This window comes from Archocentrus centrarchus, unplaced genomic scaffold, assembly GCF_007364275.1.
Source record: "Archocentrus centrarchus isolate MPI-CPG fArcCen1 unplaced genomic scaffold, fArcCen1 scaffold_24_ctg1, whole genome shotgun sequence".
NCBI lineage: Eukaryota > Metazoa > Chordata > Actinopteri > Cichliformes > Cichlidae > Archocentrus > Archocentrus centrarchus.
Genome location: NW_022060254.1, coordinates 2,878,235 through 2,902,685, shown reverse-complemented (window position 1 = coordinate 2,902,685; position 24,451 = coordinate 2,878,235). Strand labels below are relative to the sequence as shown.

The 24,451-nt window shown below is 44.1% G+C and overlaps 1 long non-coding RNA gene across 1 annotated transcript; it reads left to right on the top strand.

Annotated features, from left to right (window-relative positions):
* The first annotated feature begins 20,783 nt into the window (after positions 1 to 20,783).
* Positions 20,784 to 22,989, top strand: LOC115775706 (uncharacterized). Its single transcript, XR_004019377.1, has 3 exons — positions 20,784 to 21,292; positions 21,441 to 21,732; positions 22,944 to 22,989. It is a non-coding gene; the product is annotated as an uncharacterized LOC115775706 (long non-coding RNA).
* The last annotated feature ends 1,462 nt before the right edge of the window (positions 22,990 to 24,451 follow it).

The window sequence follows — 24,451 nt, the reverse complement described above, 5'->3', positions numbered from 1 at the left end:
TGACTCTGCCAGCTCATGAACTTCCGCAGCAATGTCACGCAACTATCCTTAAACCGGAGGGTTTTTGGGGAAACCTGAATTTAACATGTGATATGCAGACCCAACTCGACGGGCATGAGAATAACGGCACCGAAGAGTTTCCCACAACCCGTGGGAATAACTCTACAACAGCCAGCAACTCCACACCAAAGCCAGGAATGAGGAAAAGGCTACAACCGGTCCAGAAAAGGCCTCCCCAGGTTTCAGAAGCTGATCAGCAGAGAATGAGAAGGTGTATGGAGGAGAAAGTCTTCAAGCTTGATCCCTGTCACTGGAGTTTGGGGCCTATAGTGTGCAAAAAACAGCACTATCTGGTTCTGAGCCAGGTCGAGGAAAAGACTTGGGGAATCTGGAGTAATGACTGGTTCGGGAGGAGGACGAGAAGGAAGGGAGATCCACCCGATTCTGGGGGTATCTGGATTGACGACTGGCTGAATCAGAGTTTACCATGGGTATGGAGGAAGGGAGTCACCCATTTGAGGGCAACTATCGACACCGTGACGCAACCCAACCAACTGGGAGGCCCAGAGAGATCAGAAAAGTATGTCCAAAAGATCCCTACCCCTGATGAGTTATGGTCTGCACCATCAGGAGACTTTGACAAAATCGACAGGTGTGTTCTGAAGAGAATGGCTGAAGATCTTGATGGGAAGGACTACTCAAAAGGTGAAGGAACAGTGTCGCAGTACTGGGCGTCGCCGAGATGTGACATTACCCAGGTAGGAGCATGGGACGAGGGATATTGGAAGTACAATTGTTCCAGGATGAAGAGCCATAACACCATGAAGGGGGTGCTGGAGCAGTGGCCGCTGTTTTGGGACGCCCCTGATAAGACTCGGACGTGGTGGGGGCTGCAGAAAGAGGAAACCGAAGCCTGGGTTTTACCATGCCTGTCACAAACGAAGAATTATTGGATTAACCTGTTAACTGGCAAGGGCCCGCCCCCGGGCCCTCTGTAGCGATTTCCGACTTTGAAGCCTCATAGCGTCACAGTAACGCTGCCGTTCGCCCTCACGATGCTTTTATATGACAGACTAGACCCTCAGAATTCGATTGACACCTCATTTAGCCAATCATGTTATGAAATGGATTTTCCAGAGCCAATAATATCCAGAGAGTGTCATGTGACATTTAAGGACATGCCCCCAAATGTTCTCCAATCGTTCTTATTGGTCAACTCTAACCTGAAATCTAAAACCACAGATGGATAGCCAATAAAATTCCCGACACGTGGGTATATGGCACTATGGGGTGTGTTTTCACACGAAGGCATAAACTCCCTGCGTATTCAGTGCGTTATTGCTGCGTCCTCCATGCGTAAACCAAACAGGAAGTAGGAGTCTATGCGCTGACGTGCATAAACAGTATTTCAATGTTTTCTCTCGGCAACGGATTGTCAGAATGCATCAAAAACAGACTACATTTATTATATGAAGTGACTAAATGACTCATGAGAGTGGATTATTTTGTATTAGAGAATGTCGTCGCTGATTTGACCAGTTTTATCGCTGCAAATGAGCACCTGTTACTCAGAAGGCAGAAGGTAAGTTTTTATTCTCAGCTCGTCCTCGTATTATATGCCGTTCTGATGTAAATATGTATGTAATGCTGAGCTTGGCATGCACCATTACACAGAAAATATAACCGTGCGCCGCTGTGGCGCCACTTATATTGTGTGTTTGCGTGGGCGCTGTATAGTGGTGTGATTTACATATTGAAATGTGCCAGGTGTTTGGGGGTAGGGAAAGGTGTACTGTAAGTATCGATTAGGGGTTTTGCGGCCTTCTCTATTACGTCAGTATCACCCGATAAAAGGGCAAGGTGAGGTGGACAACGTCTCAGAGCTTCATTTGAGATTCGTCGTGATCGCATCGTTGTTTTGGAGTTTTGCGAAATGGCACTTGAAATGGAATTGCTCACACGGAGAGAGAGCGACGTTTCAGCATCAGACTTTTCGGGTTCAACTGATGATCCAACATCAGAAGAAGATTCGTTTTCCGATGGAGATGACCAGTAAGTGTCTAAAGTTTTACAAGTTGGGGGTGGGGGTTATTGTATGGGAGGAGGTTGTACATTTTGTATCAGACAAGGACTACTGGGAGGATTGTGTGGTTTTTATTTTATGTGTGTATGCACTGTCTGCATTTACTGTAACTTTTTTTGATATACAATGTATTTATTTGTGTGTGTAAGGGAATCACTGAAAAATGACTGGGTTTTTGGTGCATGAAGGCCTGACATTTTCCTTCTTTTACAAATTAGGGGAACCTCTGATCATCAGCCATCTCAGCCAAGTGGCTCACAACACCGGCTACAGTTCATCACTGGGCACAAGACTGCTGGAAGACTCAAATGCCGTGTATTTGGTATGAAAACTGCAGTTCAGTGCACCACATGTGACAAGCCATTGTGCTTTGTCCCAAACAGAGACTGTTATAACCGGTGGCACATTGAAAATTCCATGTGAGGGGGGGTGGGGGTAGAGCAGAATAATTGTAAATAGTTGCAGTTTGCTGTGCTGTGTTTTTTTTTACATTACTCTGAAAAATAAAATAGCATTTACAGAAATGGTGATTTGTTTTGTGACTATTTTTTTTACAATGTACAATAGTGTCATTCATATTTTATTAGATTAGTATGGCTTTATTTATGATTTATTCAGTAGTTTTGTGTGTAGTACAGGATTCCTCAGGGTAGTATCTTTGATTAGAGCCCTCATTTATGACTGTATGTTGAAGCATTGAGAAGTTACAGCCCTTTAAAATTTGCATGTCAAAGGCTGCTAACATGTGGCACTCGGAGTCTCCAAATGGCACGTGAGAGACCACGCCAGGGCATCAATGCACAAAAACCTTTACAAAACAATAGGCTTTTGTGCTATCTTGATGAAATTCGAAATGCACGACAAAAAGACTTCATTCTACAGCTCCAATGTATTTTCCAGTCGATACCTTCTATATTCAGTGTGTAGTTACATGATAACAATCAGGAAAAATCTAGGCGAGGCAAAAATTGTCTACTTTTTCTGTGTTCCAAACTTAATAGCTACATACTCATTACAGTTACAGTGCTTTTGACAACATAAATGAAAAATATAGGTTGTCTGCTTCGCAAAGACACTAAACTTTTGTGTGTACTCCAAAGAGTTCAGGAACAGCAGCTGATTTAATTTGGGTATCCTTTTTCAGGCGTTTTTTGTGATCTTGACGCCGCCAGTTAAGGGGTTTTAAGTATCAATACGTGGCTACAGTCTATTCCAAAGGGGAAGGACTCTATGAATGGTATAGATGGACTGGCATTAGACCAAGTGTGACCTTAACCCCGAGACCGTGGAAAATGAGATGTAACCGGGCCAACGACACCTGCACCATAGAGCTGGCACGTAGACCCTGCAGTGAGTTAGAAGGCTGGAGTAACGACTGTACTGAATGGTATGACGGAGCTTACGAGGCCTATCAGCAGGGTGCCACCTGGGTAAAAAACGACGTCCATATATTGGGAAATCTGACTAGAAGAAAGCAGAAACAACCAGAGTGGCAACGGGCGCCAGGACCAGGAAGGTACGGTTGTGTAAAAGCCCTACTAGGTCCGATGGTGAAACAGCGCCAACTAACTGGGAAAGTGGTACCTGCAGTAAGTAAAGCAGAACTCACTAGGCTGGAGGAATATGCATTCCGTAAAAGCCTATGCGATGGGAAAGAAGTAGAGGGGTTCGAATGGATCGGACCTAACAAAATGTACAACAATGGAACTTGTGAAATGCCACAGGAACATTGGTTGCAGTGCAAAGGGCGCGACTGTACAGTGGCAGAACTGTACGGAAGAACCGTGCTCGAGGGTATTGAGGAAGTACCCAAGGAAATAATAGAGAAGATAGAAGATGGAGCAAAAGCTCTGGGATCAGAGCTTTGGGAGATTATAAGATCGCTTCTGCCTTATGCCTTGATTGGAATAGGAGTCATTCTGTTGGTGCCACTCCTGGGAGGTCTGATCAAGACGGGAGTCAGGGGACTCTGCAGAAGGGGGCGGAAGGAAGGAGCTACGCCCAGAAACCGGGAGGAGTTGGAGCTCCTCCTACGCGAGGAAGGATCACCTCGCGAGTAAAGGGTTCTATTTGCCAACATGAACCCACAATGGGACCTGCCTGCGTGACAAGGGAGACCACAATCAGCATTGAAGCCTTCGACATGACCACAGAAACAGGAAACTGGACTGGATCAACCACAGCACCACCCTGGCAGATTAAAGACTTCAAGGGAAAGGTCACGGAGTTCGTCACCTTAGAAGTAATATGGTTTGTCTTCTGCTGTACAGGGCTCTGGGCTGGAAGTCAGGCATTCAGGGTCCTTTGTCTGGTTGAAGGGATGGTACGAGTACTGCTAGTAAACGTGTGGAGAGGTGAGCCTGTTTACACCACGTCCTGGTTCGTCGCCTTCCTTCTTGGGAGGCTCAAGATCGATACCACCAAAAGAGGAATTATGAGAATGATCATACTAGTCATCTGGCTGGTACTGGACTTGGCCTCAATGTGGTACCCAGTAGCATATTGGGCTAGGCTGGTACTAGAGGGACTGGTAGTTGTGGGCTTACTGAGCTACATGTACTCCCAAGTCAGCAAGTTGAAGGGCAGCCATGCTTCAAGGTGGGCACTCAAGTTACTGCGACTGTGCCTGTGGGGATTTGGCTGGGGAATTCTGAGTATCATGAGTATACTGGAAGTCACCACCAACCTACCCCTGATCGTTTGGTTCGTCCTGTATGGGCATCTGTTCCCTCAACCAGTTCGGAAAGAGCCGGATAGCGGTTCGCCCAGGGAAGGAAGAGCCAGGACGGCCGACACCCGACGTTGGACGAGGGGCGTGGAACACATGTACGAAGAAGTTCCACTCTGAAAAAGATACTGGAAGGCGTTAACCTCGTCACAAAGGCAGCCCAATGCTTTTTGCTAGCTACAGCTTTGTTAAAAATAATCACCCAATCAAGATTTATGTTACCATGTATGGATAAGAAAGTAAGCAGGAGACGAAGGAACCCGCCCGAAGGGGGCGGGGTTAAAAGATATAACCAGCGGAGCGCAAAGAGGAAGTGGTCAGTTCGAGATCGGGGAGAGCCGGGGCAGCACCACAGTGGAAGGATGAGCACCACCAGCAACGCAAGTACCATGTCTGCAGCAACTACTGCCACTACCATGTTCATAGGAGTAAGTACAGTTCCAACTTATCTCCAGAATTGCACTGAGTCCCAAGAGCCAGAAATCAAGTTTAAAAGTATTGATTTCTGGGTTTTCGAGTGTATATGGTTGGCATTCTGCTGCAGTGGAGATTGGTCTACCAAGCAACCCTTGAGGATTATAGCCTTATTTATCGGCTTCTTCAAGGCGTTGATGGAAACAATCATGATGCAAAGAATGAAGATCACCCTGTCCTGGTTCGTTATCTACTTACTGGGACGCACCGACATTGAAACCAACAGAAGAGGGGTAATTAGAACGGTGGCATTGCTGATTTGGTTGCTGCTCGACATCGCAGTGGACGTCATCGGAGGCAGATGGAACATCGGCTACCTGTTTGAAGGAGTATCGTTGGCTGTCTTCCTGGCATATCTACTGACCTGGACGTTGGTCAGATACGGGAGGCCAGGATGGTGCCAGCTTGACCGGGTCATCACTGGAACCATATGGGCCCTGGGCTGGATAGTCTTGACGTCCGCCTGCTGTGCTGGGGCTGAGGGATCGGTCTCCATGGCTGGATGGTTCATGCTGTATCCCATCTTCTATCCCCGAGTCCAAGCCCGAATGGCGGGAAGAACCCCACCTCCAGAAAGAAGGAGCGGCTGGCTTGATCTGATCAGCAGTAGGGTTCAAGGAGGAGGAACCCTAGCCTGATCCAAAAAAGAAGCTTGACCAACGCTCCGCTTGCATGAAAATGAGAAGAAGAAATGGAAAATAATTAATCATTATTAATTGATTTTGTTGTTTGATTATAGGAGGACGCAGGATGCAGCGGGTGCGGAGCCACGCTGAGAGAGGCTGGTTGTTTGTGGAACCTAGGAGTAAGAATGCAATGTTCCAGGTGCTACATGGAGGATCCTCACCCGCATGCAGTCCATGGCGTCCTCCAAGGAACTATGACCACACAAGTGCCAGTAGAAACGGCCATGGAGCTTGAAGAACAAGCTAGAATCATCTGGAGTTCGTTCTGGAACAGGGGAACAACATGGATACCACGCGTCGTTGTGGGGGGATTCTACACACCAACCTACACCCGCATTTGGGAGTTCCACGACAGATCTCGCCTTCGCACAACCCATTCTTTGGATGGGCGAATCTTGATAGCAGGCGCTCGGCAGCTACCTACACCATACCAGGCAGGACCCCGTACACCCCTATCAGCAGCACCGCAGTCATCGGCAGAATCCCTAATAGAACATCGGGACGTAGAGACGCAGACGGACTTCGATGACGCCGGCGTGGAGAACGAAGACGGGGGTAACGAGGCACACCTGGAAGAGATGGCTGAGGCTGTGGAACAACAGTTACAAGAGCCCTCTCCTGTATCGGAGCCCTTGGGCGTTCCAGTGGAAGAAGCACCCACATTGGTAGCAATGTTGGAGCAGCTCGACGCGACGGAATGGCCGAGAGAACCTGGGCTAGCACAGCATTCGGAGAATCAACTCGAAGGCATTGAAACACCAAGTGAGCACTATGTTCCGGCCCTTTTGGAAACGATCTCTGATGATTCCTGGGACGGTGATCTGTAAAGTCATCGAAAAGTAACCTGCAATCTCAAGAAGGGGGTGTCAAGTAAAGTGGATTAAGGTTGAGATTTTGGTTATTCGATGGCCTGTGCCTGATACTATGTGGGCATTTATGATTGCAATTTATTAGGCTGTTAAAGGTTGATTTATGAAATATAACAAATAATCTGTATGATTTCTACCTAAGGTTGATAAGTATGTGTGTAACACAGAAATGATTCAGAGTGTAATACAAAGTTGTGAAATCTTGGAAAATCACTGAGCAAGGGAAATGAGGAACTGAAACCTGTTGCCTAGGAATAAGAGGGAACAAGAGGAGAAAAACAAGTTAAAAATAATCTTAACTGGAAAGTACCAAACAAGCCATGTATTACGAGAAATGAGGTATTGAATAAAGCCTAATACCATAATTGGTAATAAGAGCAGTGGGGTGATGATTTGTCATGATGTTGTTGTTAAAACTAGGATGTGTCTTAGACAACATATATAAGGAGTTGCACGAAAACATCGTACGAGATTTTGCGGAGCCCTTCTTAGCACCTAGACAGGTCTGCTCTTTGGACTAAGCCAACCCAGATGTGGACATTTAATTGACTTCAAACTGTCTTTGTGAGAATTCTCCCTGCATTGTCGGTTGAAGATTGGAGGTGCCTGAGCTGTTGGATTTCTAAAATGAAGCCTGACGAACAGTAAGGATTATAAAAGAAGGACAGTCGATCAGAAGTGGATAACTTCACTCTTTTGGACTTCTCCTTTTTCCCCAACTTCACTGCAGCAGCAACGGACTGGTCTTTGGGTGTGGTCGCTTCTGGCCAGGCACCAACTTGAAGTCTTTTCTTCCAAAAAGGATTTTAAACGATTTGGACAATTTCAAACCCCTTCCTCATCAACCCAGCTCATAAGTATTTACTCTGTTTAAGAAGTGATTGATGTATGATGATTTTGAGATCTGATATTTAGAAGTGATTACTGCATGTAGAGCATTGATTAAGGATTGATTCAGAGCTAAATGCAAATTGCTTGAGCTGAAAACCTGCAAATAAAATTTGACTCTAAAAAGTCAGTGAAATTTGTTGAGAATTTATTCCCCTTTTAAACGGTACACTTAACGTCCAAGAACTGTAAAAGTAAGGCAAGGCAAGCTATATCATCGGGTTTTATTTGGACACACTAGTCTTTAGTAATCCACTTCAATTTTACTTATGTCCCTTGGGCTCACTCCGAGCCGATAAAAGATTCTGGTCGGTTACAAGTGCCCTGATCAAGGGGCTGGCTGCTATAACTATCTGTACTCTGTTTTGGGTCGTCTGTGTGAGCCTTCCTGAACGATAGCATCAGAACAGAGAGGTAGCGGGGCAGATGATAGGATTATTAGCAGTTAGAGCCAGACGAGCAGCCCCGCCACAGCTTAAGTAGTGTCACAACTATCAGAAGAGGGTAAGACCCCGCTGCAGGTGTGGCCATGACCCTATGAAACGGAGGAGCTGTCACAGAGGTAAAATACCTGTGGGATCAAACACTCTGCCAAAACGGAAGCTGATCCAGTGATATTGACACCGAGGACCTGATGTGGCCAATCAACCCTACCTGCCTCTACATCTGATGAAGAGTCAAGACTGTGCCTCAGGAAAATAACAGCCCATCAACAACAAAGACAGAGTACGGTTATCGGACTGCGTGACCAAGGACGAGGAATAGGGAAGCAGCCATGGCAGACAGTGAGAGGAAACGCTTGGTGTGGGCCATCAAGAAAGACCTGTTCACTCTTTCTGCAGATCAGCTGTTCCAGATTGCCAAGTCGCTGAGGGCAGTACCTGAGATGAACCAATCTCAACTTGAGTCGGGGCGTGAGGATGATTGTTTTGAGTACATCAACAGTTTCATGTGCAGTAATACTCTACTAGAGTCTGAGGATGAAGGTATGGCTCATTTGTTAGATTTGAGAGATGTAGTTGATGTGACCATGAGGGGTTGTGTGTCTGAGGAAAATGTCAAAATGCATGCAAAAGGTGATGACATAAACTCACAAGTTGCTAATGTAAGTGGTGAAGAGACTCAAACTAATGGTGATGCTATTGATATCATTGTTAATGATGCAAGAGAAGTTGACAGTGCTAATCACCATTCAGCCACCACAGTGACATGCACACATGAGACAGAAATACACAAAATGCTAACCACTTATGAGGAACTTGGTAAGAAGATCATGCAGAACATACCCACATCCACTCTGCATTCTACATCTCACTTACCAGTAAGACCGCAGTCCATCCCACAATATAGAGACTTTGCACACACCAAACCTGTAGCTGGGACAACACCTGACAAAGTGGTCTCCTTAAGGGACCTTTCTTATCTCCATCGCCGGGAGTTTAAGATACATGGGGGTCAGATTGCAGACCAGGGGTCAGACATCAGCTACAATAATGTTTGCCGTCAGATTGAAGAAGGATTAAAGGAGCAGTTCAGTGATGCAGAAATTGTGAGAGCTGTCCTCAGAACCATAAAACCTGGACCTTTCAAGGACATGTTAATGAATAAGGATGAGTTAACTGTTGAAGAGCTTAAAGGCTTCCTCCACTCTCACCTGGGTGAGCGAAGCAACATGGAGCTTTTCCAGGAGCTCATGTGCACCAAACAAAAAGACAGTGAGACTCCTCAACAATTTCTGTACAGAGTCATGGGGCTAAAGCAAAAGATTTTATTGGCCTCAAAGCATGCTGACACAGATGTGAAATACAGTGCAAGCACAGTTCAAGATGTTTTCCTCCACACTGTATACCAGGGCCTTGGGCACAAACACGATGATGTTCGCCGAGAGCTCAAACCACTGCTTGCGGACGCTGGTGTGACTGATGAGGCAATCCTGAAACGCATGAAAAGGATACTAAGTGATGAAAATGAGAGACAGAGGCGCTTAGGTCCTGTCACCCGTCAAAGACCCACAAATGTACACAGTGCCCAGGTGGAAGCTAATGCTGCTCAGTATCCCAGTACCAAGGAGGAGAACGTGGGGAAGAAACAAAAGACAGATATTATCCAGCAACTAACAGAGAAGGTTGAAAAGCTGACCAGTCTTGTTGAACTCATGCAACAGTCAATACACACACAGAAACCAGAGCAATTCAGTAACCTAAAGAAAGGAAGGACAGATGACAAAAGAGAGAGACCGTTTGGCTGTGATAAATGTGTTGAGCAGCATCGCTCTGACTGTACACACTGCTTCTACTGCGGTGAAGAAGGTCACAGAGCAGTGGGTTGCCTGAGAAAGCCAACACGTCAGGGAAACTGCAGCCGGTCCCTGCCAGGGGACAGACAGTGACCGGGTCCCTACAGTCCCAACCTGCCATACGCCATACCAATGAGCCTGACAAGCAAAACTTGGCAACCGTCAGTATCAAAGACCAAAACAGTGTAACAGAGAATACAGGACAGGGAGTGCTAAAGAAATCAAGTGTCACCTCCCATGTCCTGTCCAGCAGCAAAAGTGAACGTCTGGCAAAGCTTATTGGGAGCAAAGCCCTGGTTCGCTGTAACCTGAATGGCCTAGCTGTCGCTGCTTTGCTAGATACAGGAGCTCAAGTAAGCATGATAGACAGAGACTGGAAGAACAAATACTTACCTGACAATACAGTTAAATCACTAAGGGAGATTATCCATGATGATTAAGAACTACAGGTTTTTGCAGTTAATGGTGATGTCATCCCCTTTGATGGCTGGGTTCCACTTACTGTGAATTTGATGGGTAATGAAAACCCAGATTTGTCAATCACTGTGCCTTTTCTTGTTAGTAGTCTGCCACTTGAGAGACCACTGCTAGGTTTTAATGTGCTGGAGGAGATGATGCAGGAACAGCCTAAAAAGTTAATACCCATGCTTACCACTTTGCTCTGTAATGCCCTGTCAATATCTACAGAGAATGCAGAGCTCCTTGTAAATGTCATCCAGGCTGGCAAACCCCCTGTGCAAAGTGGTCGTCTACGGACTGGCAGACAAGACACTGTCATTCCAGCAGGACAGGTAACCTGGGTTAAGTGCCAAGTCCCACCCAACATGGATTGTTCTGATTCAGTCTTCCTGTTTGAACCAGACATCAACAATGTGCCGCTGACAGAGTTGGATGTTGGAGAAGGCCTGTTAGAGGTGCAAAATCCAAGGAAGCCATATGTTGCTGTACCTGTTGGGAACAACACAAAACACGCAATCAAATTACCGAGAAAGACTGCTCTGGGCAGTATACACAGTGTTGAAAAAGTCATCTTACCAGAGCAATCTGACATGTCTGAGCCCACAGTGACAGTCAACAGTGTCACTCCAGCTCCTGCTAGCCCCAGTTCACCCTCATGGCAACCTAATATTGACCTCAGTCATCTTGATGAGGAGAAACGAGCTGTGGTTAACAAAATGCTTTGTGAAGAGGCTGGAGCTTTTGCACGTGACAGCAATGATATTGGGTGCATACCAAGCTTACAAATGTCAATCACCCTCCGTGATGAGATCCCTGTCCAGAGGACTTATTCGTCAGTCCCTAAACCACTTTTCAAAGAGGTAAAAGAATACATACAAGAACTTCTGATGAGAGGCTGGATAGTCAAATCCAAATCCCCGTATGCTGCTCCGGTGGTCTGTGTGAGAAAGAAAGATGGCAGCCTGAGGTTATGCATTGATTATCGTCTCCTGAATAAAAAGACCGTTCCTGACCGTCACCCACTGCCCAGAATACAGGACCTGACAGACACCCTTGGTGGCAATGCCTGGTTTAGCATCCTGGACCAAGGCAAAGCCTACCATCAGGGCTTTATCTCTGAGAGTTCACGGCAGTTCACCGCCTTCATCACTCCATGGGGCCTCTATGAATGGATCCGGATCCCATTTGGACTCTCGAACGCCCCTGCAGCCTTCCAGCGGAGCATGGAGGAGATGCTAGGTCCCCTCAGAGATGAATGCTGCATTCCATATCTCGATGATGTGCTTTGCTATGCAAAAACGTTTGATGGGCATGTTGAGGCACTCCGAAAGGTTCTCCAGGCTCTCCAGCATCATGGAGTGAAACTAAGGCCCGAGAAATGTGAGCTTTTTAAGCAAGAAGTCAGATATGTGGGCCGCCTTGTGTCATCTGAAGGGGTCAAAATTGACCCACGTGATCTGGAAGCTGTACGAACTCTAACAAACAAAAGGCCACAAACAGTTGGAGATGTAAGGAAACTGACTGGGTTCCTGGGCTATTACCGCTCATACATTCAAGATTTCTCCCGAATCGCCAAACCCATCTATGAGCTGCTTCAAAGTAAGTCAGGGAAAGCCCAGACCAGAGTACAAAACAAAATCACTAAACATCCACAGTTGCCCTCCCGAGAGCTTGTTAACTGGACCACTGAACATCAGCAAGCTCTTGAACAACTGGTTACTCTCCTGACAAGCCCACCTGTTTTGGCCTATCCAGACTTTAACCTCCCTTTCACCCTCCATACTGATGCATCAGACCAGGGTTTAGGAGCTGTCCTATATCAACGCCAGAATGGAAAACTGAGAGTCATTGGATATGGCTCAAGGACCCTCACTCCGTCCGAACGCAATTACCACCTGCACAGTGGGAAACTAGAGTTTCTCGCTTTGAAATGGGCTGTGTGTGAGAAATTTCATGATTACTTGTACTACTCTCCACACTTCACCATCTATACTGACAACAACCCATTGACTTACATCATGAGTACAGCAAAGTTAAATGCGGTCGGCCATAGGTGGGTGGGTGAACTCTCTGATTTCCGGTTTGACATCAAGTACAGGCCTGGAAAGTCAAACGCGGATGCAGACACTCTGTCTCGCCTTCCTTTGGACATGGAGAAATATGAAATGACTTGCACAGAGAAGCTCTCTGATGAAGTTGTTTGTGCAACATGGCATGGTAGCCAGGCAGCTGAGCGCAAAGATGTGGCCTGGGTTGCAGCACTTAATACCTCCTCCCCAGATCTACACCAAAAGCCTTACCCTAACCTGCCAACCATAAGCCATGATAATCTGGTGAAAGCACAGAGAGAAGATCAAGCTATAAGTCAGATAATAGAGCTGAAAGCATCAACTACCAAAGTGACAGATGAGACACGCAAAACTCTAAGTGGAGCTGCTCGGAGGATGCTGCAAGAATGGAGCAGGTTATACCTGGAAAATGACCTCCTGTACCGACAAACAAATGGGCGGAAACAGTTGGTCCTCCCTACCAAATACAGAACATTAGCCCTTAAGTATCTGCACAATGAGATGGGCCATGTCGGCACAGAAAGAGTGACCCACCTTGCTAGAGAAAGGTTCTACTGGCCGTTTATGGCAAAAGAAATTGAGGACTATGTCACTCGGAGATGTCCATGTGTCAAAGCCAAGAAGCCTGTCACTCATGATCGTGCTCCTATGGGTAGCATCACATCAAGCTTCCCTTTGGAACTTGTGTGTATTGATTACTTGCATTTGGAAGCAAGTTGTGGAGGCTACGAATACATTCTGGTGGTGCTTGATCATTTCACTCGATTTGCTCAGGCCTATCCCACAAAGAACAAGAGTGGAAAAACAGCTGCTGAGCGGATTTTCAGTGACTTCATACCCCGATTTGGATATCCGGCCAAATTGCATCACGACCAAGGCCGTGAATTTGAAAACAAACTGTTCGAAACGCTGCAGAAACTGGCTGGAGTAGGTCACTCAAGGACAACGCCATACCATCCGCAGGGCAATCCAGCTGAGCGATTGAACCGCACCATACTCCAGATGTTGAGAACACTGACAGAAAGTGAGAAACTGCGGTGGAAGGACCACCTCCCACACATTATCCACGCATACAATTGTACTCGACATGAATCCACTGGCTACTCACCCTTTTTCCTCCTCTATGGCCGTCATCCACATCTCCCAATTGACTTGCTGTTTGGGTTGACTCGAGATAAGGAGTCATACTCGCCAAGGGGTTATGCGGAAACATGGGCTGAGAGAATGGCAGAAGCCTATCGGATTGCAAGTGAGAACAGCAAAAAGTCCAGTGACAGAGGGAAAGTAATCTATGACAGGAAAACCAAAGGAGTCATGTTGCAACCTGGAGACCGGGTTCTGGTAAGGAATCTCAGTGAACGTGGAGGGCCAGGCAAGTTAAGATCATATTGGGAGAAGACTATCTATATCGTCAAAAGTCAGCTTGCTGAGAGTCCAGTGTACATTGTCAGTCCTGAGAGCGGTGACCACAAGAAAACCAGAACACTACACCGCAATCTCCTATTGCTAGTAAATGACTTGCCTGTGGAAGTTGTTTCACCCCGTGCCAGACATGTCCCTGACAAGAGACCAAAACACAAAGAAAGACAGACAGACGCACAAGAAATGGATGAGAACGACAACTCAGACTCAGATGATGACTGTGTCTCTCATTACTGGCTCAGAGTACCTGCGGAAAGAACTGAAGAAAGATCTCTCATCAACCATGAGGAACTTACCTTTTCTCTGAGAGATCCTTGTCAAAACCCTGTAAGAGACTCAGTTGCTCCCGAACCTGTGATCAGCAGTGGTCATACGGTGCCCGAGCACAACCTGTCTCCTACAGAAAGTGGAGCTGAACAAAACCAGGATGAAGACCAGCGTGCTCTTATTGAACCTGAGACAGACAATGGAGTTCAAGAGCGATCCCAGATCCGATCCCAGACCCCACCTGTTGAGCATGATCAGCCAGAGATTAGAAGGTCTGCTCGTGAAACAAAACCAACACAATTTCTCACATACAACACATTGGGTGAACCATCAGTCCGATCACAGACTAGCGCAAATACAGTTTCTGCACACACAGCACCATACTCACCTGTCATAGTTGCATCTCACACACCTCCACCACTGCCTCTTTTGCCATACATTCCAACCATTTGGACACCATGCACACACCCCATTTTGTACACCCAAACACCATACATGCCACATACACCAACTCCATACATGCCACCCACCCTGGTGTGCGTTTGAAGAGAGATCTGTTCGTAATAAACGATAATAGGTGCAACCTTTAAGTTGAAAAGTTGGTAAATGATTTGGTAAATGTCAGGAGACATTTTTATTTTTGTCAGGGAGCGTGTGAAGCCCACAAGTGTGTGTTCACATGTGGATGTAATTAGAAATAAGCAGTTGAATAAGGTGTATAATGCTGTGTTTCAGATATATTTTGTTTGTATTTATATGGGTCAAATTTGGTTCACACACTGTGTTAAATATTGAGTGTGTATGCAGTTACTCCGCTCCCACCAGTAGGAGGCACTGTGAGATGGTGGTGTGCCTGCCGCTCGTGGATTCCCCTCATAGCTGAGGAGGAATCAGAGACGACAAACCGCTTCTCCTGTGTCATCTTATTGTTTTCCATTATTCCAGGTATGTTGTGTTTGAAACTGTAAGGAAAATGGGTGTAACTGCTAGTTAATGTTTGTAGACAAAGTCGAATTCAGAACGATGGTGTTAATGAGCGGTAAGATGCGTTATCCTTTGTTTATGAGATCGATCGTCACCGAGAGTGAAAGTGACAGCAGTGCGGCCATTTTGCTAGCAGGCAGCTAACTACTGAAAGCCTGTGTGAGCTGATGCACTTTCATTCTCATTGTTTCATGTATTACGTGGCAAGTTTCTCTATGTATTTGATGTTTATATCTTTGTGCTAGTTAAAAGGTAGATTAAAACTGAGAAGAGTAAAATGTATAAATTAATCAATATGTTTAAAAGTTTGTGTTTATTTACTTACTACTGTTTAATATGGAGTCCATTAATACCTCATGGTATTTTTCTAAAGGTACATTTAAAATACAGTACTAACCAGTGTTAATCTGTGATATGAGAAAGAGACATAAAGGAGATATTGCAACAGAGTTAATGTCTGATGAATATGTGTGATTTATGGACACTGAAACATGTCTAAGGAGACATTATACATATGTGTGTACAGCAAGATGATGCTGATTTAAAATGGACAGTGTTAACAGTTAATGATATGTGATGTGTTAATAAAGATAGCTGAGGAGGAATCAGAGACGACAAACCGCTTCTCCTGTGTCATCTTATTGTTTTCCATTATTCCAGCTATCGGTAAAGCTGCTCACGGGCGCTGTGAACCGGTACCCGTTACAAGTGCAGCGGTAACCACTGAGGATAACCAATTTTCTCCAGCCCGAGCAGACCTATACCTCACTGGTCCAGAAATTAATTTCTGGGCCTAGGTTCGAAAGTATAGCGGTAACCGCTGGAGTTTTTACGTTTTCCAGCCCGAGCAGACCTGTGCGTCCCCGAACCTAAGACCACAGCGGTAACCGCTAGTAAAACGGACTCCTTTCGGCGAGTCTACCTAATTTATAACGCGCGGCTTTCACATACCTTTGTTACTGTTGGTGTTAACGTCCCCTCGGACTCCGGGAGAGTAATGAACGGCGCTGGAGGAGCGCACCTAATCACCTATTTCCTGATGAGTTTGAGACCAAACTGCAAAAATTAACTTTACAGTTGGATGAAAGATGAGCCAGCTGACACTGACCTTGTAGACAGAGAAAAGAAAACACACACTTGCATTGAAGAAGCAGCTTACACTCACAGACATAATGTCTCTCAGTGTTCTGCTTAAAGGCATTTGACAAACAACTCTGGGTGCATTTTGGTGGATTGATCCTAACTTAGTAAAACTAGGGGTATATTAAAACTGTAAGATAATTTTTCATCATGATAAATAAACAAGAGATTTACAATGAAAAGCCAGTGAATAAATAGATCTCTAAAATATATATTGGTGTCCTGTTAAACTATAGTCCTAGATGTTTGTGTAAATGTAATTATTGACCCATAAGGCCTGCAGTTCATGACTCAATTTGTTTAATTGTCAGGGAAGAATTGGAACTTTATCTCACTGGACTTTTCCCACAGGTGCCTGAGACCACACCTGAGACATTATGTGCCTTTCACAGGAAACTAACCAGGATGACGGCCATATATGGACAGTGTTTGTCCAAGAGGTGTAGGAATACATCTGCAGTGATAAATCGCTGACTACTGTGGTTTGAACATCTGTGGGTTCAGTGAATATAAGCACTGTCAGATCTGATGTGTTGGATGCTGAAGGCTGCATATTTAACTGCTACCTGTGCATTGGTCCAGTTGATCATTTCTTTGTATGTTTGGAGAAAGAGCTTCTTAGAGTTGGACTTTGATTGGACCCTAGGATAGATGCAATCAACATATATTTAATGAATTTTAGGCTGAAGTTTAGATAATAACTGAATCAGAGTCAGTGTTTGCCCTGTGGGCCAATTTCTATGAAGAATCTCGATTGGACACACTGATTTTAAAGCTAATACACTTCACAAGAGCATCACTGACAAGACAAGATCAATTATTGGTATCAATAATCCTCGGTCACTAGCTTATGGGGAGGTGAAATAAATAGGTTTGTTCTGATTTATGTGTGTAATGGTGATCTTATATCTCATGCTTAAATCCACTAATGCTTGCTTTATTTATTTTTTAATGCTATAAGAAAAATAACAGAAAGGAGGGAAATACATGAATATTATGAAACCCTGTTTAAAACTTGCTGACAAAGACTGACAACCACAATATATCAGACTACTTTTCACAAATGGGCCTCTCCTGGCTCTCAACAACGATGCAGTCCTGGCTGAGCACCTCAGATCAGGCCGGTGAAGTTGACCTCAGAGATGTCAGAGGTCAAAAGGGGGACTGAAGGAAGGAGTGTGAAGAAGCTGCACAGCAGACGTACCATAAATATAACAATTTAAATAGAACTGTAGTATCAAGTAGCATATCACAGCATTAATCTTCACTACAAGGTGAAGGTGTTGAAATAACACTGCACAGGAGACTGAAATGAGACTGCAGAGTAGAGAAACAACAAAATCACATGCTGATGAGTTACTGGGAAAGAATGTGTGTTTTGGTCTGATGTTTTGTGTCTACAGGATCCAGATGAGGCCGTTAACAGGCGACAGTGAAGGACACAGAAGAAGGAACTGATGAGCATGCTACACGTCCCCATGTACAAGGAAACATCCTACATATTTCAATAACTGTGTAACAGAGTTTTTGAACGCTGTGTATAAAAAGTGGACTAAGATAGAGAGCGGAGTCAGACTTGTGTGAAGCTGGACCGACTGACTGTGTTAAGCAGCTTCGACAATTGTGAACCAGATTAATCTGTAAACCTGTTTGAAATGGCTTTATTAAATTTAGTAATTGACTCCTTATCCCATGTGCTGTGTGAAATCTTTCTGATTAAAGAACACGAGGAACCTAAAACGATGAAGGTGGTTTTCAGGTTCCTTCAACACTCAGGCTGATGTTTCAAAGATCAAGTCTGTAATTAGTTTGTCATTTTTACACTGACAGAAATATTCTTCATCTATTTGAGCCACATGAAGTAGTGAGGACAGCTCAGTTTGTACAGACTCAGGCTCCTCACTCTGCTCTTTTTCAGCTCTTTAAACGACTCTCACTCTGAGAATAGGGAGAGGGTTTTTAGTGGATCCATTCTACAGAAAAACGTGGAAATATTCCAGTTTGAACTGTCCAAATATGAACATTCATAACAATGTGATAGGTACGGGTCTCAACAGATACAAACAGTACATGACACAAACTTCTTATGGTCCAGCATAAGAGCCATGGCTGCATCATTAGACTATTGGTCTGCTCTGCTGTGAAATGAGTGATATGTGGCTGTGATGAGCAAAAATGTTTCTTTATGCTGTAGAAACTGTGTTAATGAGAAAAGTATAGAAGTTTGCTTTATGGCCAATGTGTCATTTTGACTTGCAAACAAAAGGATTTTTATTGAAGCAAACACATCATGACCGAGAACAAGAAGAAGATCAGGCTCAGTTTTAGTGCGCTGCAGAAAAAAGTGTTTTAAGTTGTGATGTTTCCACCGTGTCTTTCTGTTCTGACTTTAGACTCTTTCTGTTGGCAGCAGTAAGAGGATATAAGCTATGGTGCTGAAAGCTGGTACGGATACTTCCAGGAAAAAATAAACCCGATGATCATCCTAATTTAGTGAAAAAAGTAGTTTAGGTTTATTTATCCTACGCAAAGATAGGCTTAACCATCAAACTGTGGAGAAACTAAAGTAGCTCAGACTCTGATACTGGGTTGAGTGTCAAAGTGTATGTGTGGCTGTGGGGACTTAGATCACCTAATGGAGCTCATGTGAGTGCAGATCCCTTTGGTCACTTTGTCTTTGTGCCTGCAAATTAGTGGCAGCTGCTGTTTTAAGGAAATGCAGATGTGATAACAGAAATACAGGAGAGCTGTAAGAACTCTTTTGTCCCCTTAGAGAGGAAAATACACACCTACTGCTTTAACCACAGTTTTGCTTGGAAGTGTTGTTTTGAATGGTAAGGTGATTAAATATATTTTGAAGAGACACAGTCTCCTTTAGTAGGATGTGATGGGGCATCTGTAAAGCAATGCACAGTTTTGTAAAGCTCTGATTGTGAGTCTCACACAGTTACAACAAATATGTATGTATATTGAAGAAATAAAAAAAATAAGAGCTGCTGCTTGAGCCTTTTATGTTTCTGTGTGTTTGTTTATTGAACAGAAATGAGACAAAACAACAGAATAAGGAGTCCATCCATCCATCCATCCGCTTCTGGTTATCCTGGTCAGGGTCGCGGGGGGGCTGGAGCCTATCCCAGCTGTCATAGAGCGAGAGGCAGGGTACACCCTGAACAGGTCGCCAGCCTGTCACAGGGCCAACACAGAGAGACGAACAACCTTTCACACTCACGGGCAATTTTAGAATCGCCAACCAATTAACCGAACCCCAGTAAGTGCATGTCTTTGGAATGTGGGAGGAAACCGGAGTACCCGGAGGAAACCCACGCAAGCACGGGGAGAACATGCAAACTCCATACAGAGAGAGGGAGAGGCCTGGGCCAAGGTGGAATCAAACCCAGACCTTCCAGATGACATTCTATCTGCAAGGCAGCAGTGCTAACCACTGCGCCACCGTGCTGCCCCAAGAATAAGGAGTCCAATTATTAAATTTAATTAGCCATTTTCATACAGTTTACAGATTAATCTGGGTCAGAACCGCATGCCATGCTCAGTGTGTTCCTGGATATGACATGAAGTGCTCACACTTTCTTCTCCAGCCCAGGATTTCATATAGTTACAGTTTATCAGTTTTGGTTACATCATTATACAAAACATAATGTGGAAAACAGAGAATTTCAACAGCTGGGTGTTAAGATGACCTCGGAGTCTCCATTTCTGTCATTGTGTCGTCTCCATGAGTGGCTGACCGTTGCCCAGTGAGAACACCAACTTCCCGATGACACCAAACATTACGTACTTGTGTATTTTTAATCAGTTATGTTTATCTTCCAGTCTAAGACAAAGTTTCTCAGGCAAATAAATGTACATATGGTAAGCACAAACATATACCATGAGTGTATTTGAAAGTTCATAAAAACTCATTTCCTTCAATATGCTTGGATCTTCATAGGGGAAATATAGCAAAATTAAAACAGTATATGTTTCACACACAAGTCTGTCTTTGGGTGCTGTGTGAGTCTTAGTCTGCATCTCTTAAACAAATGTAGACTCAACAAACAGTATCACACTACAGCACTATTTCATGATTTGGCTAATTAAATATATGCTTGTTCTAAACATTATAGACATGTTTGATGTGTTTGATGAAAAAAAATCCTATAGGTTGAGACAGGCCTGAGATTCCTGGGAGGAGCATCATTGTTCTACTTCCTACTATTGATCTGATTGATGTGATCTGCTGTTCCATTGTGGAGGAGCTGCTCAGTATTACAGGATTCACAGCTATTATTATGGATCCTGGTATAGAAATGATTTTCAGGCTCTGTGATCAGTGCACTCAAAGAGTTTTAGTCCCAAATCCTCATTTTCACTCTTCATTTATGGACAGAGTTCATTTGGAGCAAACAGAGCAAAGTGATTATTGTTCCATTGTTATATGGATAGTAGACTGTTGTGGCTTCCTGATGGGAAATGATGGTTTGGATGAAGCTCTCATAATTGTGAACATTTGTGATATTTGTCCAAAGCTCAAAGTTCTTTAATGATCACAGCTTTTTGTCCTTCAGCTGCTCCTGTAACTTTGATCTTGCACTTTGATCCATGTTGATTGAATGTGGTTTTGTCTCCTTAGTATTGGTGCTTGTGGTGTTGTGTCTGCATGTTTCTTTGTCAGAGGCTCATTTGTGTCTGCATTGGTTCCTTTCAGCTTCTTTCTTTGTCTTGGAAGCTCCTTTTTTGCTTCCTGACATCTTTGAGCTGCTTGACTTTGTCACACAGCTTGTGTTTAAGGGCCTTCGTGATTGAGCAGCTCTGCAGTAATCAGGCCTGAGTGTGGCAGTGAGACTGAAGTCAGCTTTCCAACAATCTGCTTCATCACAGTTCGTTGATCATTGAAGACGAGGGGAAATGAGTTTTTCCCACAGGGCAGGTAGGTTTGGATGACTTTGTTCCCTTAATGCATGAAATGATTGAAAAAGTGCAGTTTGTATTTACTCAGGTTATTGATGATTAATATGAATTGATGATGATTTCCCTCCTCTTTGTTTCTTTGTTGCTCTTTTTCGTGTCTTTATAAGTTGCTGCTGTTGTAGAGAATTTCCAGCCCACATGGTTTCTGAATGCAGCGGAGTCACGTGACCGCGCAGCAACAAACCACAGCAGAGCAGAAAGGAGGGGGCGGAGCAAAGTGCGCCTGCGTGGTTGGAGCAGAGAGAGAGCTGCTTTTTCCTGGAGGAAACGAAGTGAATTTATAGGAGCCACAAACTAAAGCATCGATCCAACATCACTACCAACGTTTATATCGATACTATTTATACCTGGATCTGACCTGAGAACAGCGTTGATCTCTGTCTGTGGGCTCAGCTAAAGGTAAGCATGGAGTTAACTTTAGTAGTTAATCGTGTGCTGGCAGGAACTTGGAGCAGAAAACTGCTGTGGATGAACACATGAGAGGAAGTGAACTCCTAAAAAGTCTCATTTGAATGACTCGTGGCTATAAACTAATGCAGAGGAAGATGTTAACAAACACTGATGAAAGTAAACAGAGTTCATATCTGAAATCACTGAGAATAAAAACATATTGTGGTGCTTCATGTGCAGCTCTTGGTGATTTGGGACAAGAAGAAAGTTTTAATCATGTTGTGGATTAAATGTTGGATTTTATTTTGTCTACAGAAGCCAGAAGTTTGTCCACTTGTGATCAATCGGATTGATTTTTCTTGTGTATTGTTGGGTTCACTTTAACATTTGAAGGTTTAAAGCTGCATTTCCCCAAAAAGAATAAATTATAATCATGAAGAATGAAGAATAATTTAAAAATGTCTTGCAGTGTCAAACACAGCTGCAGCAGTCAAAGCCAGGAAGGAAAGCTGGTAAAAAGTGTTGAATGTGTGAGTTAAAAGGCCCCATCATTAAAGCTCAGGTAGATCTGACTATGATTACAATTGTTCCTTCTATCAAATGAATGTTTAGCACAGAGTGAATTCAGATGTTCTCCTGTTTTATTTCTATATTTGCTTTCTACTGGGATCCACTGTGTGGTAGATGATGGAGACACTGAGTCTGGTCCAGCTGCTTTGTGGGGGTTCTGTCTCTGAAAGAGTATTTACATCTCTCTCAACTATGGAGAGAGGCGTCATGGGGGGTGGAGAGACTTGTGAGGTGGTGAGCAGGTCCCTGTTGTAGTATGAATGGTGGAGGTGGTGGGACTGGGGTGGGGGAGTAACAGGTCTGTCCCATTGTTGAAGCTACAGGAGAAGCTGTTCAGGCTGTTGGTGAGGTGTGAACTGCTGGTGCAGTGGGGGGGCTTTAGGCTTGTGGTTGGGTCACTGAGAACTTTCCAGACAGAAGCAGAGTCGTTCACTGAATACTGGTTTTGGAGTTTCTCTCAGTTCACCTGTTTAGCCTCTCACTGCTTTGCTAAACCTGAACTTTGAAACTGCCTCTGTCTCCACTCTGAAACACTTCCTCCTTTTCCAGCCTCATTGTTGAATTGTATCAATCCAAATCCAGCCTTAAAGGGCTCATTCCCCCAAACAGTGCAGTGTGGTAGCTTCTAATAAAGATCTGTTCTCCTGCAGCTGATCATCAGGAGGAGGAGAGTCTGACGGAGCAGCAGAGGAACATTTTCAGCCTCTACAGAGGAAACAATGAGTTCAACACAACAGGTGAGAAAAATATCAGCGTTACACTATTATTGAAACTGTGTGACTTCATCAGCTGCTGTTGGTTTGTTTTATTATGGTCCCAATTAGCACTGAAGTTACAACAAGACAAAATAAAAAGGTCACATTTTAACAGGACACTGAAACAAAGACATTAATAATCAAGATTCAGATCAAACCCACAATTTATCATACAATACATCATTTTCATTGAGCAGTATTTGATCTATAATGTCATTTTCATTACTGTTATAATTACACATTTCATATTTTCATAGCACTTTTCCACTCTCTCCTCATTAGATCTCATTGTTTTCCAACCAGTTTGATTCCAGTTCTTACTGGTTTGGAAATGCTGTACCAGTAGCTGTTGACGTTGCTGTTGTGGTGATATCCAGAGTCTCTCATCCCGTGGTTCAACACACTCCAACTCCACTGTGTGGGACTGCAGCTGGTGGCAGTAGTCCTTGTTCTGCTCTGAAGATCTGCTTCAAGCTTTAGGGTCACTCTAAGCAGAAGCTGCAGAAGGTGGAGAGCTGCTTCATGTGCTGCTACACCAAACTCACAGAGGCTGCAGAGCACAACAACAACTACCATCACAAACTGCAGTTCAACACTGTGGAGTTTGTCTGTCAGTGTGATCAGAAACTCAGTGAGAGAGAGAGCTCATATTTGCTTTGTTATTTATGAGAAAATATATGCATACAGTACTTGAAAGAGTGTGTCTTTGCTGTCCTTTTATGGCATTCATGTGGCCTGCAATAGTCCTGTGAGGAATCTTGGATTCATCTTTGACCAGGATGTGTCTGTTAGCTCACAGATAAAACAAGTTTCCAGGATGGCTTTCATCCATTTGCAGTGTTGTCCCATCCTTTGGCATTTTGGCATGTTATGATTCTTTATAACCAGGATGTCCAATTAATGCTGAAGGAATGTAAATAATAAGTGTGTGCTGTTTAAGCCTTTAGGTTTCTGCGTGTTCTTTTCATCGAACAGGAATGAAACAAAACAAACAGAATACGGAGTCCAATTATTAAATTTAATAAAGCCATTTCAAACAGTTTACAGATTAATCCGGGTCAGAACTGCATACCATACTTGTCTGAGATGGCATGAAGTACTGGCACATTCTAATTCAGCTTATAGTTTCATATAGTCGCAGCATATCAGTCTTGATTACATCATAATTCAAAACAAAATGTGAAAAACACAGAAATTCAACAACAGGGTGACCTCGAAGTCTCCATTTCTATCATTGTGTAGTCTTCATCAGTGTGGTTCATTGTACAGTCAGAATATAAAGTTCATGATGACACGAAACATTATAAGCTTCTGTATTTTTAATCACTTATGTTATTTTCCAAACAAATTTCTCAGGGAAGTAAATGTACATAAGATATATATGTGGCATATATCAGAAATAT